This window comes from Hibiscus syriacus, unplaced genomic scaffold (assembly GCF_006381635.1).
Source record: "Hibiscus syriacus cultivar Baekdansim isolate YM2019G1 unplaced genomic scaffold, ASM638163v2 tig00110733_pilon, whole genome shotgun sequence".
Lineage (NCBI taxonomy): Eukaryota > Viridiplantae > Streptophyta > Magnoliopsida > Malvales > Malvaceae > Hibiscus > Hibiscus syriacus.
Window position 1 is genome coordinate 428,654 of NW_024062845.1, and position 17,422 is coordinate 446,075.

The 17,422-nt window shown below is 34.2% G+C and overlaps 2 pseudogenes; both read left to right on the forward strand.

The window, feature by feature from the left end:
• Nucleotides 1-8,738: 8,738 nt before the first annotated feature.
• On the forward strand, nt 8,739-9,509 carry LOC120139280 (annotated as a pseudogene).
• A 6,316-nt stretch (nt 9,510-15,825) lies between these two features.
• LOC120139238 lies at nt 15,826-16,286 on the forward strand (annotated as a pseudogene).
• The last annotated feature ends 1,136 nt before the right edge of the window (nt 16,287-17,422 follow it).

A 17,422-nucleotide genomic window follows, 5' to 3' on the forward strand; every position in this document is an offset into this window, starting at 1 on the left:
CAGATTACAGAACGCTTAAGGGGTATCGTTTTCAAGGACGAAGATTCGTGACGAAGCAACGATCTACTTCAGACTCAACCATCTAAACGAAAGCAAGTCTGTAAAGTGGACTGTCTTGTAATGTGAAACCTTTTATTTTTGGTGAAAATTAGTCTATGATATTCATCGTTGGGATCAACATTTTTTGCATTTGCACTTGCATCTTTGCATTTTGTATATGCATTTCATTTTTAAGCATTTTCATAAAAACATGGAGCTAATTCATGGAGGATTTGAGGAAGTGCTCCTAACCACATTGAGAATAGAAGCAAGAAGTTGAAATCAGCACGATGGAAGCTTCTTCGGCTGGTTGAAGGGTTGATCCTACCAGGATGATCTGATAAAAGAGTCTTCATATCCTGAGGTCCACGATGCTGATCTCGTGTACAACTACCACATAAGAAGCTCCTGACATTCCGCTGAGAATTGTAAGGCACTGAAGCACAAGATCCAGAACCTGATGGATTTAGGGGCATGGACAATCGAAGAAGGATGGGGACATTGCATCTACCATTTGCATCTATAGAGATTGTTTTGTTTGAAATCATTTTTGTTCTGTCTTTAATATGTGCTTAAATATTTTTAATCTTTGATGACTGAACTTATGCTACCTTCTAAGGTTGAATAATTGAACGAGTTTTAATCTTTAGTTCTTTGAATATCAAATGAATTACGAATTCTTTTAATTCTTTAAGAATTATAGACTTTTTACATATGGCAAGATTAGACCTTTATTATCCTGTCCAAAACCCCAAAATAAAATCTCTCGAATCTTTACCCAGAATAATTCATGATCACTACCAAAAGACCAAATTTTGGCATTCCCTTTCTTTGAGACCTTGAATAATTGTATTTACCTTTTTGATAAATAAAAAGTCATACACATACCTTTTTTTGAGCCATAAAATCACACCATCATCTTCTCAGACGACAAACCAACTTTTTCTACCAATATGACCTACAGACATTTAGTACAAGATGTTTGCTTGAACATGATCCTTCTTACAATAAGATAATGTGGGGCATCTTAAAGCGATCTTCTGAGGACGAGCCTGAGAAATTGAGACATGCTAAGAGCAAGAAGTAGAATAAGGAAATTCATTCAAAATAATTCTATCATGCATTAATTACATTTTTTCATATGAATAAACAATTAATCCTGTAAATCTATCTCCCTGGGGATACCTCTTCTACAATAACGTTAGTGTATGAGATGATGAATGGCATTCTTTTATTTTTCCCTTCACAAAAGGAGAAAATATATCCCTTGTGTCCCCTTTGAGCCTAAATCATGTTTTCTTCTGATTTAACCGTAAAAAAGGATCACCCTCCATACTGGGGGGCAAGTTGGAGGAAATTTGCTCGCATGAGTGAAGACATTGATTCAGATGAGATACCAAAAGGTGAACCAAACACAGAGTGCAAAGATCATATCAAAGAGAAAAGAAGAAAAGAAAAACAAAGAAAAAAAAGAAAAAAGAAAAGAAAAAAAAAGAAAAGATAAAAGAAAAGAACAAAAAGATGACAAATAGCACAGACAATGAGTTCCTCAACTCAAATGACGCATCGAGCTTCAAACCGTGAGATTGATCAATCACAATCACTTCAGAATCACTTCACTCGAAGATCATGGAACATCAAGAGAAAATAAAGAACTCATACGAGCATATTCAAATTGAGCAAGACAAGATTGAAGGCATCAAAATGAATTGATCCTTGGTTCAATTACCCGCAAACACTTGTTTGGGCCTATTTATCCATTTCTTTCATAACCGTGAACCATGACCTACATTACGTTCCTTAAAAGTCCATTCTAATCATACATGGATTTCTAAACAGAAGAGACTATCTTCAGATTTCATCCCGCCCATCAGGATTAATCTTTTATTTAAAAAAAGGTTTTCTAAAATCTTTAATGCATGATAGAGAAAAATAACAAAGGAGGGTTCAAGAAGTAAATTCTGAATAACGTCTTGAAGCCAAAGGAGGATTCGAGTTGAAAACCTGAAAAGGCGGCTCAAATATGAAGACTATTGCATAGGAGGTGATCGTACAAATCCCTTGATAAGGCATCGTATAACCCAATTGAGATCATGAGAACTGGAGTCGGAGAACACTTCCAATAAGTGAGTACATAAGCTACTTCATCATATCAGTGAACAGTAAATAAATGAGAACCCCATACCTTTGACCAAAAATAATAACCTGAGATATTTTTATCATTTCCTTATTTAACCGTACCTCAAAGATGGCATTGATCTTGACACTTGTCAAATAACTATAATTTATTAAAGGATTAACAGAGTAATTAATTCTTTGATATCCAATGAACTCTTTTTTATGAGTTGTCAATTATAAAACCTCGAAAGGGGGCAATATTTTCAAATCTTTGATTAAACATTTTTCAAAACTCTTTTACTTGATATTTTCAGACTTTTGAAAATAAAAGAAGAAGAAAAACATTTTCAAACAAGATAATCTCTCTGGAGTGGATCTTGATAGTTGACATGTGGCTCTCAGACACAGCTCATGCTTAGAATCAATACTGAAGAAAGAAATATTGAATGTTGGGGCATCTTTGGAGATTCAACATCGAATATTGGAGGCATATATTGGAATTCAACAAATATCTCTCCGAAGCTCAGAATTGAAGCTAGGGCAAGAGAAGCTAAATTTTTGGGGAAAAATTTATTGGGGCAAAGAAAACAAATGGTCTCAAGTTGAGGTTTGTAATAGTACACCATAGTGAAAATGAAGACAAACTGAATCAATGATAGAGTGAAGACTGCTCTCGCAACCATTCTCGTTCCAGATCGAGAAAAGCATACATCAATACATACATACATACATACACACACAAACACACACACACACGCGCGTGCGCACAAACACACACACACGCGCGCGTGCGCACAAACACACAAACACACACACACACCGATGGAGGGTTGCTAATTTCGAGAATTTTTTTCGATGACAAAGAATTTTCTCTAATTAATTAATTTAAACAAATTAATTAAATTTAATAATTGGATCACATTTTAACTTTATATTTGTTTCATCATTTCCACCATGTACAACAACGTGTAAGCGACATAGTACCAATTTTGGCCCCATTGTTTCATCATTTCCACCATGTACAACAACGTGTAAGTGACATAGTACCAATTTTGGCCGCTGTGGGGTGCTAATATTTTCCCACACGTAATTGACTCCCGAACTCGTTTTAAATGAATCTTTGTAAACTCATACCATTTATGTCTTAAAAAATGATTTTTCTTAAATTATTTTTAAAAGACGTTTTTTAGGTATTCAACCATATGAGCTTCTCCAACATACTTCTATCGAAACTCATTCAGAAATAACTCATTCAGAAACATACTTCTATGGTTTTAATAAAGATAACCATATGAACTAACTGCGAAAATTAAAATCAAAGATCATCCATATGAGCTTCTCCAACATACTTCTATCGAAACTCATTCAGAAATAACTCCATAGTCAATTTCTTAGGTTGAAGTGTCATCTCTACCGTCTCACACTAATCGATTGCATCTCACTCGAGAAGGGAGGTGACACATTTTAAACTACCCTTTGGGGTCAAATATAGTTATTTTAAGGTTCTTTGGGTCTCACGTAACCATTGATCTACTGTTCTAGGGCTATCTTTATTAAAACCATAGAATTTTATCATTTTGTGCCTCTTAAGACTTTTCATCGGTGGTTCATGTGTCGAAACTGAAAGAAACAGAGCAATAGATATGGGCTGGAGCAAGGGATGGCTCTCACAATTTTGTGTAACATCACATTTAAGTTTTCTGGAAGTACACTTTCGCTGCACTAGCGTCTCCCTCATATCTCATATCCCAAAGGCCAGGAACAAACTCGTCTTTTGAATCATTTGAGAGGGAGGTCTAGCTCTTATTTTAAGCTTCCTATCTTCTATCAGAATCACTAGCCATCTATTATCATATAATGATAAGAGTGAACGAGAACACCACCAGAATCTCAACATAAAGGAGTACACCCGACTCAAAGGGTTTGTATCCATGTATTCTCACACATACCATTGACATTCGTCGTAGGATTAACTGAACCTGACACTCTAATACCACTAAATATAACATCCTAAACTCATTCGAGCTTAAATTATCACATGGTAAGGTTCCGATAGGACCTACTCCTACAAACTAGAGATGGTCAAATTTACAGAGTTATCCGCTAGGACCTAGTAATATACAATTATTCTAAGAGATTCATATATCATAAAAATAGGTAATGTAAACGAAAAGCACATGAACTATAACATTTATGGTTATTACATATATATATATATATATATATAATTCACGTATATCCTTCCATCCATGAAATGATTAAACACTAGTATCAATGCATAATTAAAACATTAAAGTATTCTCAAATAGTTTGAGATGGTAAACAGGTGGGGTAGGTGCGGATACCTCTACCCCATCCTCATACCCACCTATTTCGTATCCACCCATAAGCCACGATGGGTAAAATTTTTAAACTCACATCCACCACGCGAAATGATTAAACACTAGTATCAATGCATAATTAAAACATTAAAGTATTCTCAAATAGTTTGAGATGGTAAACAGGTGGGGTAGGTGCGGATACCTCTACCCCATCCTCATACCCACCTATTTCGTATCCACCCATAAGCCACGATGGGTAAAATTTTTAAACTCACATCCACCCACGCGGGTACATTTTTAAATCCATCACCACACTGACTACCTAACTAAATACCCACTATTCATCATGTACTTGTCCGTACCCATCCATACCCACCAATTTGAGATAGGAGAAACGACAACCTTCAATTCTAAAAATATTTACACCCTAACATTTAGTTAAATTACAAGTCATGTCCTATAAAATCCTTCAGTGCTCTTGTGCGAGTCAGTCTAATCCTTTAAGGCTCTCGTACGAGTCACCTGGGATAAATATGATTGGTGCTCCCGTGCGAGTCACTCTAATTTTTTGGGGCTCTTTTACGAGTCACTCAAAATTAAATATGATTTCATATCTTTGCTTACCAAGTGAGCTATATCTCTGTACCTTTCATCTAACTTTCATTCATGCATCCATACATATTTTATCGTATATTCATAACATATGTCATAACACATATTTACACTAGTAAAACTTAACATGTACTTTCACTAGTGAAATTAACACTTAATTCCAGTAGTGAAACTTAACATTAGACTTACACTAGTGAAATTAACATTTAATCCCGGTAGTGAAACCTAAGATAGATTTACACCGGTGAAATTAACACTTAATTTCAGTAGTGAAACCTAACATAAACCTACACCGGTGAAATTAACACTTAATTTCAATAGTGAAACTTAACATAGCTTATACCGGTGAAACTAACACTTAATTTTATTTGTGAAACTTAATAGAGACTTACACCGGTGAAATTAACACTTAATTCTAGTTGTGAAACTTAACATAGACTTAGACCGGTGAAATTAACACTTAATTCCAACACTAAACTTAACACATAATTCTATCAGTGAAACTTAAGATTTTGCCATCAAATGGTAATAAGGATTGCATCGGAGTGACATCGAGTCACCCAAACATGTAACTACACTAACAATTACTTCTCTTTATAATTATATGGATCCATCAAGAATAAGAGTACATTACCTTAAACAAAACAACTACGATGAAAACTACTTTTTCCTTCTACCTTCAAGCTTTATAAAATTAACAATGAATGAAAATAAGGGTCTGTTTGTTTGCCGTAAAATGAATTACACAATTGGTTTTCTCTGAAATCCCGTGTTTGTTTCATGTAATTCGTTTGCCGGAAAATGTTTTCTCATGTTTGTTTCACGTAATTCGTTTTCCGGAAAATATTTTCCAGTATTTGGTTGGAGGAAAACTGGTTGGTCAACGTAATTCATTTTCCTGGTCAACAGATTTTCCTTTGTGTTTTCTGGAAAATGACTTACGGTTTGATTTTCGTAAGTCATTTTCCGAACTTTTTACTTCAAAGAATAAATACTCAAAATAATTTTATTTTATGAATTTAATATTAATAAAATACTTTAATGTCATTTTCATCAAAATATTGATTATTATAATATTTAAAATATATTTATTAATATTTATAATATTATATTTTTAATATTATAATATAATAATCAATTATATTATAATAATATAATCTATTATATTTTTATTTTAATAAATATATAATAAATTTTTTATATATTTAATAATGAAATATTATTTATATATTAATATTAAATAATAATCTAATAATATTTTAATAAAGATATTTAAAATATACTAATTAATATTTTAAAATATAATATAGCACTATTACTTTAATAAATAATTAATATAATTTATAATATTTTTATTTCACTAAAATATACCAATATTAATATTTTATTAATAAAATTATAAAAATAATATAATAAATAAATTATTTTTATGATAATATATTATTTTATGTATTTAATATTTGTAATAAATAATTTTTAAAAAACTAATCAACTAGTGAAAAAAAGGTTTAAATAACATATTCTAAACATCATAAAACATTTTCCAGATGTTTTTCATAAAAATGTAATTCATTTTACGGAAAACATTTTCTGGAAAACGTTTTCCAGAAATGTAATTCATTTTCCAGAATTCAAATTCCAGTAATTCATTTTTCAAATTCAAATTCAAGTAATTCAAATCCTAGTTGTTCATTTTCCAGAAAACCAATTACAACTAAACAAACAGACCCTAAAGTTTGATGCAACTTTGATTCTTCTAATCTCTCTCAAGCAACTCTTATCACACAAGGGATCACCAAAAATCTTAGGAATAGGCTTCACCCCAAATATGGAATTTCTCTTTTTAGTTGGAAAGTATTGCATAGAGAGATCGATTCTTACCTTAAATTCAAGGTCTTCACTCTTGATCACTCTAGGAGGAAAGTAGATGAAAGATGGAGGCAGAATAGATTCGAAGGAATTGGACAATGGAAATATATCTTCCCTTTTTTACCTAGAAGCCACGACAACTCCAAGTATATTGGGTTCAAGTTAGATTTTTATTTGAAAAGGGGTAAATTGCTCACGAACCTCTCATTTTTGTTCTCTCTTCTAAACATTCATTGAACCTATCAATTGGGCTTCACTAGTTTCCTTAACATTTATTAGTTTAATTTAACATTCATGAATCTCATTAAAGGCACTCAGGTTTGAACTCGAGCTTCTAATTGAGTCTTATCCGGACCATGACAATTTTACTCCTTAAAACAAGAAAAATAGAAAAGAAAACCTCTAAAAATCTTTGGCTTGCAATCATTTTACGCTGATATTACTTCTTTAATTTTCAGTTATATTGAATAAATTTATTTTTATTAGATATAATTTTATTCTCTTAAATATAAACAGCATATTTTTGTAATATATAGTAGTAATTATATAACATATCAATATAATATAAAATCCTTTATTACAAACTTAAAAACGTGGTAGGTTGAGGTTGAACCTTAAATATTAAAATCTGAGTTCACCTCGTTTCAAATAAATTTACTTTTTCTTACTAAATTTATGTTTTAGGGATAATATTTGTTATTCGAACTCTTTCAAATATTTGATAAATTGAACCTTATCTTAACATAAATAAATACCAAATTATCGTATAATTTTTAAATTAATAATAATCATTTGTCTTATTATATAAATAAAAAAGACAAGAATAATTATATGAAGATTCTAAGAAAATAAAATGGCTAATCATATTAATTGATTATTTTTCGGTACAATTTTCATAGTGCACAAACTAAGGACTAAAGAATAAAAATATAATAGCAAAAATGATTAAAAACATAATTAGACACCTCAGTAAAATATTAGATGCAAACAAACACAATTGTTGACGGTAAAGGATAAATTAATATAACAATACATATAATAATAATGACATATTGATAAATTAATTTTATTACAACTCATTAATCTCGTTTTAGTTTGTGAGTATTTAACAATAAAAAAATCAACATGAGAGTCCAAAATAAAAATACATCAAAAAGATTACTTAATAAATATAAACTAGAGAAACGATTTCAAATTTAACCATAAAAAATATACTACAAGAAAAAAAAAGCATTGATTAGTTTCGGTAAAAATTAAGAAAACTTATTAAAATAAAAACAATACAAAGTTTTATATAAATAGTAAAAAGTTACATAAACTAAGAAGACAAAATAAAATATAGAAGAGAAAAAATAAAAATAAGTATAATAAATTATAAGTGATAATCACTTAATTAATAATTAATTACATTAATTTTCTAATTAATTGTGAGAGGAAAATAAATAAACATGATATATAGGTAAATTAAAAATCATATAAATATAATTATTCGAATCTCATATACATTTATATACAATATATATAGCTGTAGACATCCATTTTTGTCCGAATTTAAAAAATATTATTTATTTATTATTATTATTAGTATCATTTATTATTAATATTAATATTTTTATTATTTTACAAGGCCCATTTCCAACAAACTACCCAACAACTCCACTACTCCACAACGTCCATAACCTCAACTACCACCAAACTCCCAACAACGCCATTTCCTCTTGGCATCAAACAGATTCAAAGATCTCTTTCTTCTCCTTTAAATTCTCCTCGGATTCGTCATTCAGAGGGGGGAGATCTCTACTTAGTTCGAGAAACATGGAGCTTCCGTGGTTATCATGGGTCGATGCAAACAAGTCCTTCAAGCTGTCGTTTCTGCTATTCAATCCCTTGGAACAGTGAAGAAATCTTCCCATTAGGTGATTGAGTGGTACTACTCTCGCATGACACTCGATTTCCACACCAACAAGAAGATCATCGAAGAAGTTACCATCATCCCATCCAAGAGGCTCCGCAATAAGATCGCCGGGTTCTCCACCCATTTGATGGAACGGATCCATAGGGGTACCGTTCGCGGAATTTCCCTTAAACTCCAAGAGGAAGAGCGTGAGCGTCGCATGGATTTCGTCCCCGATGAATCCGCTATCAAGGTCGACCAAATCGAAGTCGATAAGGAAACGCTCGATATGCTTTTGGTTCTTGGGATGGTTGATATCCTTGGTCTTGTTAAGGTTGACCCGGTGGCTGTCGTTCCTCAAATCGGGTTCGGCCGCGGTGGTGGACCCGGGAGGAGGTTTTAAGCGACGCCTATTTAATCTCGTTCATCGAATGCAGAGCAAGCTAAACAACCCTAAAGTAGACTAGAACCCTCCATTTTCCTTCTCTAACATTCGATCCAGCAACTCATTCTGCACTCAATGACTCGGTTGTTCATCAGGACGTGCCATCAACAATAGCTTTCAATGGTGTTAAGCAAGAGAAAACTGACATCGTTAATAGCAATCCCAGCCTTTCTCTTAAAAAAAATAAAGGCCACGTGAGTTGTTAGATGTGAAGGCTGCCAAAAAGACTATTTAGAGGGATGGCAAGATGGTTCTACAGCTTTGTGTGTGTGGGTATTACATTGAATCCACTTTGTTCAGTTTTTTATTTTTATTATTTTATTATTTTTATTATTTTTATTATTTTTATTATTTTTATTTCTTTTCCTTTAATTTATTTAATATTTATTTCTTATTTTTATCTAACATTTTTAACTTTTTAGGAATATTTTCAATTAATCAAAGGTAAACAATTCGAATCAGGTTTTAAATTTTGATTTAAATTTAATTTTCGCGATTAAGACAACTGACGAATTAATTGGTACCGAAAGGGCAGTACAAGAGTGCTAATCTTTCCTTGATTGTAACCGACTCTCGAACCCATCACATTTTGGTAAAGCGTAGATCAGGTAAAATGGTATCCAATTAGCCTAAAATTTATTTTTTAAAATGATCGGTGACGACTCTAACCAATTCATTCACATCGAAACCTAATTCTGGGACTAACCGAAAGACGACCACGATAGCTTGGCGACTACGCTGGGAACAAGTAAGTGAGTCAGACCAAAATTAATTTTTTGCTTATCTTTGTGTGCGAAAATAATAAATTTAAGTTTTAATTTATTTATTCGATTATGATTATTTTTTAAATAAATAGTTGTACTGACGTTTTTTTTTTCAATGATTTCAGATTTTTGAAAACGTTTTCATCTCTGGCTCTATACCCGAGCTCCTAACCTTTTTAAGTGGGGGTGAAAGCGACGCCTTCGTGAGAATTTATTCTCCTCACAGGCCTAGCAGTAACCTTCGGGATTTATATACCTTATGTCTTCGTGTGAATTTATTCACCTCATAGGCATAAGGGAATGTATCCTCTCGAGTTTAACTTAGTCCATATGAGCTTGTAATAAGCTTAGGACTAAGGGTGTGGCCAGCCCAAGGGGGCACCAGCAAGGAGAACTCGGGTACCTTCTTTAGACCTAAACCGAAAGAATACAGGGAATTAGAGCCCACCCCAAAACCTCATTTAAACCCTAGAATGCCTGAATTATTTCCTGCTTTATTTTTCTGTTCAAAGCATGTGAACTAGAAATTTATGCGGTTAGGATTTGTTTGAAATCAACTTGTGGGATAGAGACCATGTCGGGGTAGGAATAATAAAGCATGTGGGGTAGATATCATATGGGGTATGACTTTTCATTTTCATTATTGTTTTGATTTACCTCACTAACACTTTTTTTCTTCTTCTTCTTTCATTTTAATTTTCATCATTTACATCATTCAAAAGAGGTATTAATCCACCAAAAACGTGTTCGTTAAACGTAAATAATCTACATTAATGACAAAGGGTTTATAATACAAAGAGATAAAAAAGCTCAGAAGTCCAGCTATGGTCAAAGAATGCTTAAGGGCAAAGGTTGTAGGGGCAAGACGAGAAAAAAGTTATTGACCTGGAGAGTCCCTTCAAATACAACATGCCATTGTTGACAAATCCAAGAAGTGAGTTTCAGATAGTTCTTTTCAATGGAGGCTTCCAAAGGCGTTTTCGTTAGGGAACATACTCAACAGAGAGTGAAAGCCGAAGATGCACCCTTTGAGACTTTTTTCGGCAAGCAGCTCGTCACTTGCACAGTTTAGCCAAAGGAGCTGGAACGGTGCGACAGGGTATTCAACCGGTGACATAAAAAAGATGGAAGACGAATCAACTTGTCAAAGGTTGTTCGGGATCTATACCATCAAAATGTTTTTGTCTCTTAAAGATGTAACACTTTTGTCCCTAATAAGAATTATTTATAACAATAGACACATTTTTGAATCAATGCCTCGAACATTTCATGCATCATGCATTCTTTCATATTTCACATTTTTTTTATATTTCATTCAAGAGTTGGACACATCTCATCCACATAACACTCGTTCAAATAGAAAAGAGCGAGAATTCTACGATGAATGCAAGGACACTTTCGAAGCAGAAATCTGTTCATCTGAGAATACATCAAAAGAGCCCCGACAAGTGAAACGGTTGAAAAGTGGGGAGCAAGTGCAGATGAAGGCCCTAATCCTCGATATTCTGGGCATCCTAATGAGGCTTTATTCCATTTTGTAGCATCTTGCTTGGACTTGTTTTTCTGAACTTTCTCATATTTCTTTTTGAAACCTGTTTTTGAACTTTGACATATTTCTTTTTATGAGGATATTTCAATAAATTTACATTGAGAATTGAATCGAATTTTCAACTTTAAATTCTTTGAATATCAGTTGAATTAAAAAACTCTGTAAATGATTCAGATTTACAGATATTTGATAAAGTAACACGATTAAAAGCCGATAAAACAAAGGACTTTGACCTTACCCATAATATACACTCGAACACCATATCATTCTCTTACAAGAACCGATATAGCCTTCTCCTCTCATCAGGGTATAAACAAGAGGCTTGGCATTTAGGTGTGCATAGGTGCGGACAACATGGGGCATCTTTCGCATATGACAATTATTATACTTTTTGTTTAAGACGTTTAATGATGATGGTGATCTTTACAGATGGAATAGTCGAGTAGGTGAATCTAGTTTATGTCAGTTACTTGGAAATTGAACTCTAAAGATGAAATTTTTAACTTTCAACAACACCTAGACTATAACAGGTTCTTCTTGACAAACTTAAGAAGTTGAATATGTATACCCAAATTATAATTATATATATATACAATAAAACTTGAGTTGTCCCTCTAGAGCAATTGGTTAAACGCCCCGGCGTTATGGATAAGATTCAACTACCTAAATAAAGGTGATTATAATATACAATAAAGCTTGAGTTGTCCCTCTAGAGCAATTGGTTAAACGCCCCGCGTTATGGATAAGATTCAACTACCTAAATAAAGGTGATTATAACATACAATAAAGCTTGAGTTGTCCCTCTAGAGCAATTGGTTAAACACCCCGGCTTTATGGATATATTCAGCTAGCCTGATAAAGGTGATTATAATATTAAGCTGTCCCTCTAGAGAAATTGGTTAAACGCCCTGGCTTTATGGATAAGATTCAGCTAGCCTGATAAAGGTGATTATAATATACAATAAAGCTTGAGTTGTCCCTCTAGAGCAATTGGTTAAACCCCCCAGCTTTATGGATAATATTCAGCTAGCCTAATAATGGTGATTATAATATTAAGTTGTCACTCTAGAGCAATTGGTTAAACACCCCGAGTTTATGGATCCAACTAGCCAGACAATGGCAAATTAAATAAGGAGTTTCGGTAAAGATGGACTAAGGGAGTTAAGGAACACCTGTTATAGTCAATTTCACATGAGCACTCAAGAATTTTGTTTTTAGACCGATATTTCTGAGTTGTCTTTGTTAGAGGAGCCTACAAAGCTTGAACAAATGGAAGATTTCAGAGGACCGAAATAGAAGGTCTAGTAATTAATTATACTAGTTGCATCATTTTGTCTGCATCTGATTAAAATGCCAAGCCAAGAAACAGGGGCATGTTGCGATGTTCAAAAAGGACCGAGAAAGAAACAACATTTTGGTGGCCAAAACCTTAGAAAATAGGAAGCCAACCTAAAACCAACTCATCAATTTTGGACATTTTCAAAGAGCTATAACTCTGAAAGCGATAAATAGCTATTGATTATTTTGATATTCTTTGAACTCATGTTTATGATTTGATTGCGAGCATGTATTAAGAGGCAATATTTTACAGAATTCTTACATTTTTCTTCCCTTCTAAAATAAGAGAATTGAGAAAAACATTTTCAAACAGGACAGTCTCTAATATGAAAGGTCCTGGAAGGTGCTAAGGCTTATTTTGCCTCTATTGAAGAAAGAGCGAACAATGCCAAATTTCGAGCATTTCACAATCAGTCTGAGAAATCAGAGAGAACTTGTGACCTTATTAACAACCTGAGAAGAAAATAGGGCATGGTCGATCCCAAGGACAAGACCAACATACAAAACTGAGGCTCCATCCAAGAGAAAACAAAATTAATTCATGTTGTATGTATCTTAGACATACTTAAGAGCATCGTAATTATCATCTTTAGAATACATAATTTTTTGCATCTTTTTGAGTCAAGTTTCAGTTTCAAGACGAAAGATACTCGATTCAAAATCACATTCAAAAGTTGATGGTGGTTGCTGACTTCATAGCGAAGGGGCGACTGTCTGACGACAAACAACTTTCCAAGTTTTGTTCAGAGTCAATTTCAACTTCACAACGAAGGATATTGAACTCGAAGCAACATTCATCTTTATATTGGATTTCAAATTCACGACGAATGATATCCAATTCAAGGCTAAACTTCACAAAGAAGGGGACGATTTCAACTTCACGACGAAGGGAATCATGCTCACCAGCAACATTCATATTTAGATTGGATTTCAACTTCACGACGAAAGATATCCAATCAAGGCTCAACTTACAACGAATGGGTCATCCACGGTTTCAACTTCACGACATAGGAAATTGTGCTCCCCAGCAACATTTATCTTTAGATTGGATTTCAACTTCACGATGAAGAATATCCAATTCAAGGCTCAACTTCACAACGAAGGGGCTATCCAAGGTTTCAACTTCACGACGAAGGGAATCGTGCTCACCAGTAACATTCATCTTTAGATTGGATTTCAACTTCATGATGAAGGATATCCAATTCAAGGCTCAACTTCACAATGAAGGGGCATCCACAGTTTCAACTTCACAACGAAGGATATTGAACTCGAAGCAACATTCATCTTTAGATTGGATTTCAACTTCACGACGAATGATATCTAATTCAAGGCTAAACTTCACAAAGAAGGGGTCATCCACTATTTCACTTCACGACGAAGGGAATCGTGCTCACCAGCAACATTCATCTTTAGATTGGATTTCAACTTCATGACGAAAGATATCCAATCAAGACTCAACTTCACAACGAAGGGGTCATCCACGGTTTCAACTTCACGACATAGGAAATTGTGCTCCCCAGCAACATTTATCTTTAGATTGGATTTCAACTTCACGACGAAGGATATCCAATTCAAGGCTCAACTTCACAACGAAGGGGCTATCCACGTTTCAACTTCACGACGAAGGGAATCATGTTCACCAGTAACATTCATCTTTAGATTGGATTTCAACTTCATGATGAAGGATATCCAATTCAAGGCTCAACTTCACAATGAAGGGGCCATCCACAGTTTCAACTTCACGATGAAGGGAATCGTACTCACCAACAACATTCATCTTTAGATTGCATTTCAACTTCATGACGAAGGATATCCAATTCAATGCTCAACTTCAAAACGAAGGGGCCATCCACGGTTTCAACTTCACGACGAAGGGAATCATGCTCACCAGGAACATTCATCTTTAGATTGGATTTCAATTTCATGACGAAGGATATCCAATTCAAGGCTCAACTTTACAACGAATGGGCCATCCACGGTTTCAACATCTCGACGAAGGGAATCGCGCTCACCAGCAACATTCATCTTTAGATTGGATTTCAACTTCACAACGAAGGATATCCAATTCAAGGCTCAACTTCACAACGAATGGGCCATCCACGGTTTCAACTTCACGACGAATGAGTCATCTGTGACGCAACAATAAAAAATCCTAATTCATTCAGGTTAAATTTCAGCTTCACAACAAAGTATATTGGGCTAGAAGACAATTCAGGAGCTACTTCCCAATACTTTGAGCTCAACTCAACTTCACAACGAGGGTTATTGCGCTCAAGAGGTCCACGATTTCAACTTCACGATGAAGGATATCGTGCTCAGGATTTTTACAGTTCCACTCAACTTCACAACGAATGATTCACCTACGATTTCAACTTCACAAAGAAGGATATCGTGCCCAACGTATCGACTTAGTGTCACAACAACCGTATCACCCCTAGACGACCATACCTTTTCATCACATATGAGAAGTGTCATTTCCCAAATCAAATCAGAAAAAGGAGAAATGGACAAAAAACTAGTTATCTTTTTTCGTCTTTGCCCTATCCGTGTTAACACAAGAATGTGCAAAGAGGGGCAGACGCCCATTTTTGTCCAGGTTTAAAAAATATTATTTATTTATTAATATTATTATTAGTATTATTTATTATTATTATTATTATTTTACAGGGCCTATTTCCAACAAACTACCCAACAACTCCACTACCCCCACAACGTCCATAACCTCAGCTACCACCAAACTCCCAACAACGCCATTTCCTCTTGGCATCAAACAGATTCAAAGATCTCTTTCTTCTCCTTTAAATTCTCCTCGGATTCGTCATTCAGAGGGGGGGATCTCTACTTAGTTCGAGAAACATGGAGCTTCCGTGGTTATCATGGGTCGATGCAAACAAGTCCTTCAAGCTGTCGTTTCTGCTCTTCAATCCCTTGGAATAGTGAAGAAATCTTCTCATTAGGCGATTGAGTGGTACTACTCTCGCATGACACTCGATTTCCACACCAACAAGAAGATCATCGAAGAAGTTACCATCATCCCATCCAAGAGGCTCCGCAATAAGATCACCAGGTTCTCCACCCATTTGATGAAACGGATCCAGAGGGATCCCGTTCGCGGCATTTCCCTTAAACTTCAAGAGGAAAAGCATGAGCATCGCATGGATTTCGTCCCCGATGAATCCGCTCTCAAGGTCGACCAAATCGAAGTCGATAAGGAAACGCTCGATATGCTTTTGGTTCTTGGGATGGTTGATATCCTGGTCTTGTTAAGGTTGACCCGGTGGCTGTCGTTCCTCAAATTAGGTTCGGCCGCGATGGTGGACTCGGGAGGAGGTTTTAAGCGACGCCTATTCGATCTCTTTCATCGGTTGCAGAGCAAGCTAAATAACCCTAAAGTAGACCAGAACCCTCCATTTTCCTTCTCTAACATTCGATCCAGCAACTCACCGTGCACTCAATGACTCGGTTGTTCACCAGGACGTGTCATCAACAATAGCTTTTAATGGTGTTAAGCAAGAGAAAATTGACATCATTAATAGCAATCCCAACCTTTCTCTTAAATAAAAAATAAAACCCAGGTGAGTTGTTGGATGTGAAGGCGGCCAAAAAGGTTATTTAGAGGGATGGCAAGATGGTTCTACAACTTTGTGTGTGGGTATTACATTGAATCCACTTTATTCAGTTTTTTATTTTTATTATTTTTTTAATTTTATTTCTTTTCCCTTTAATTTATTTAATACTTATTTATTATTTCTTATCTAATATTTTTGACTTTTTAGAAATATTTTCAATCACTCAAAGGTAAACAATTCGAAATGGGTTTTAAATTTTGATTTAAATTTTAATTTTCGTGATTAAGATAACCGACGAATTAATTGGTACCGAAAGGGTAATACAAGGGTGCTAATCTTTCTTTGACTGTAATCGACTCCCGAACCCATCACATTTCTGGTAAAACGCAGATTAGATAAGATGGTGTCCAATCAACCTAAAATTTGTTTTTTTAAATGATCAGTGATGACTATAACCAATTCATTCACGTCGAAACCCAATTCTGAGACCAATCAAAAGACGGTCACGGCAATAGGTAAATTATATAAGTGGGTATGGCCATGTTCTAGAACCTAGGCGCTTGGAGTTTGTCATCTTCCCCGGTGAGCTGAAATACAAAAAAGAAAACATTTATCATATTATTTTAGTTTCACAAAATAAAGTTGCTCCAGCCCATGTGAATCATACGTCATATAGATTCTCATGGATGACATCGTAAACTCCGCTTTAATCTTATCATTTTTTTAATTATCTTCTAGAAGACCCCTATTTAGAGAGTTTTACATATTATTAGTATCATGTGATGTGTCACGTGTCACCATTTAGTTAAAGGATTAATTTTATTTTAATTTGATTTATTTTAATTTGTTATATTTATTTTCCATCAATTTACTTTGTTTTGTTAAATTAAAATAAAGTTAGTCT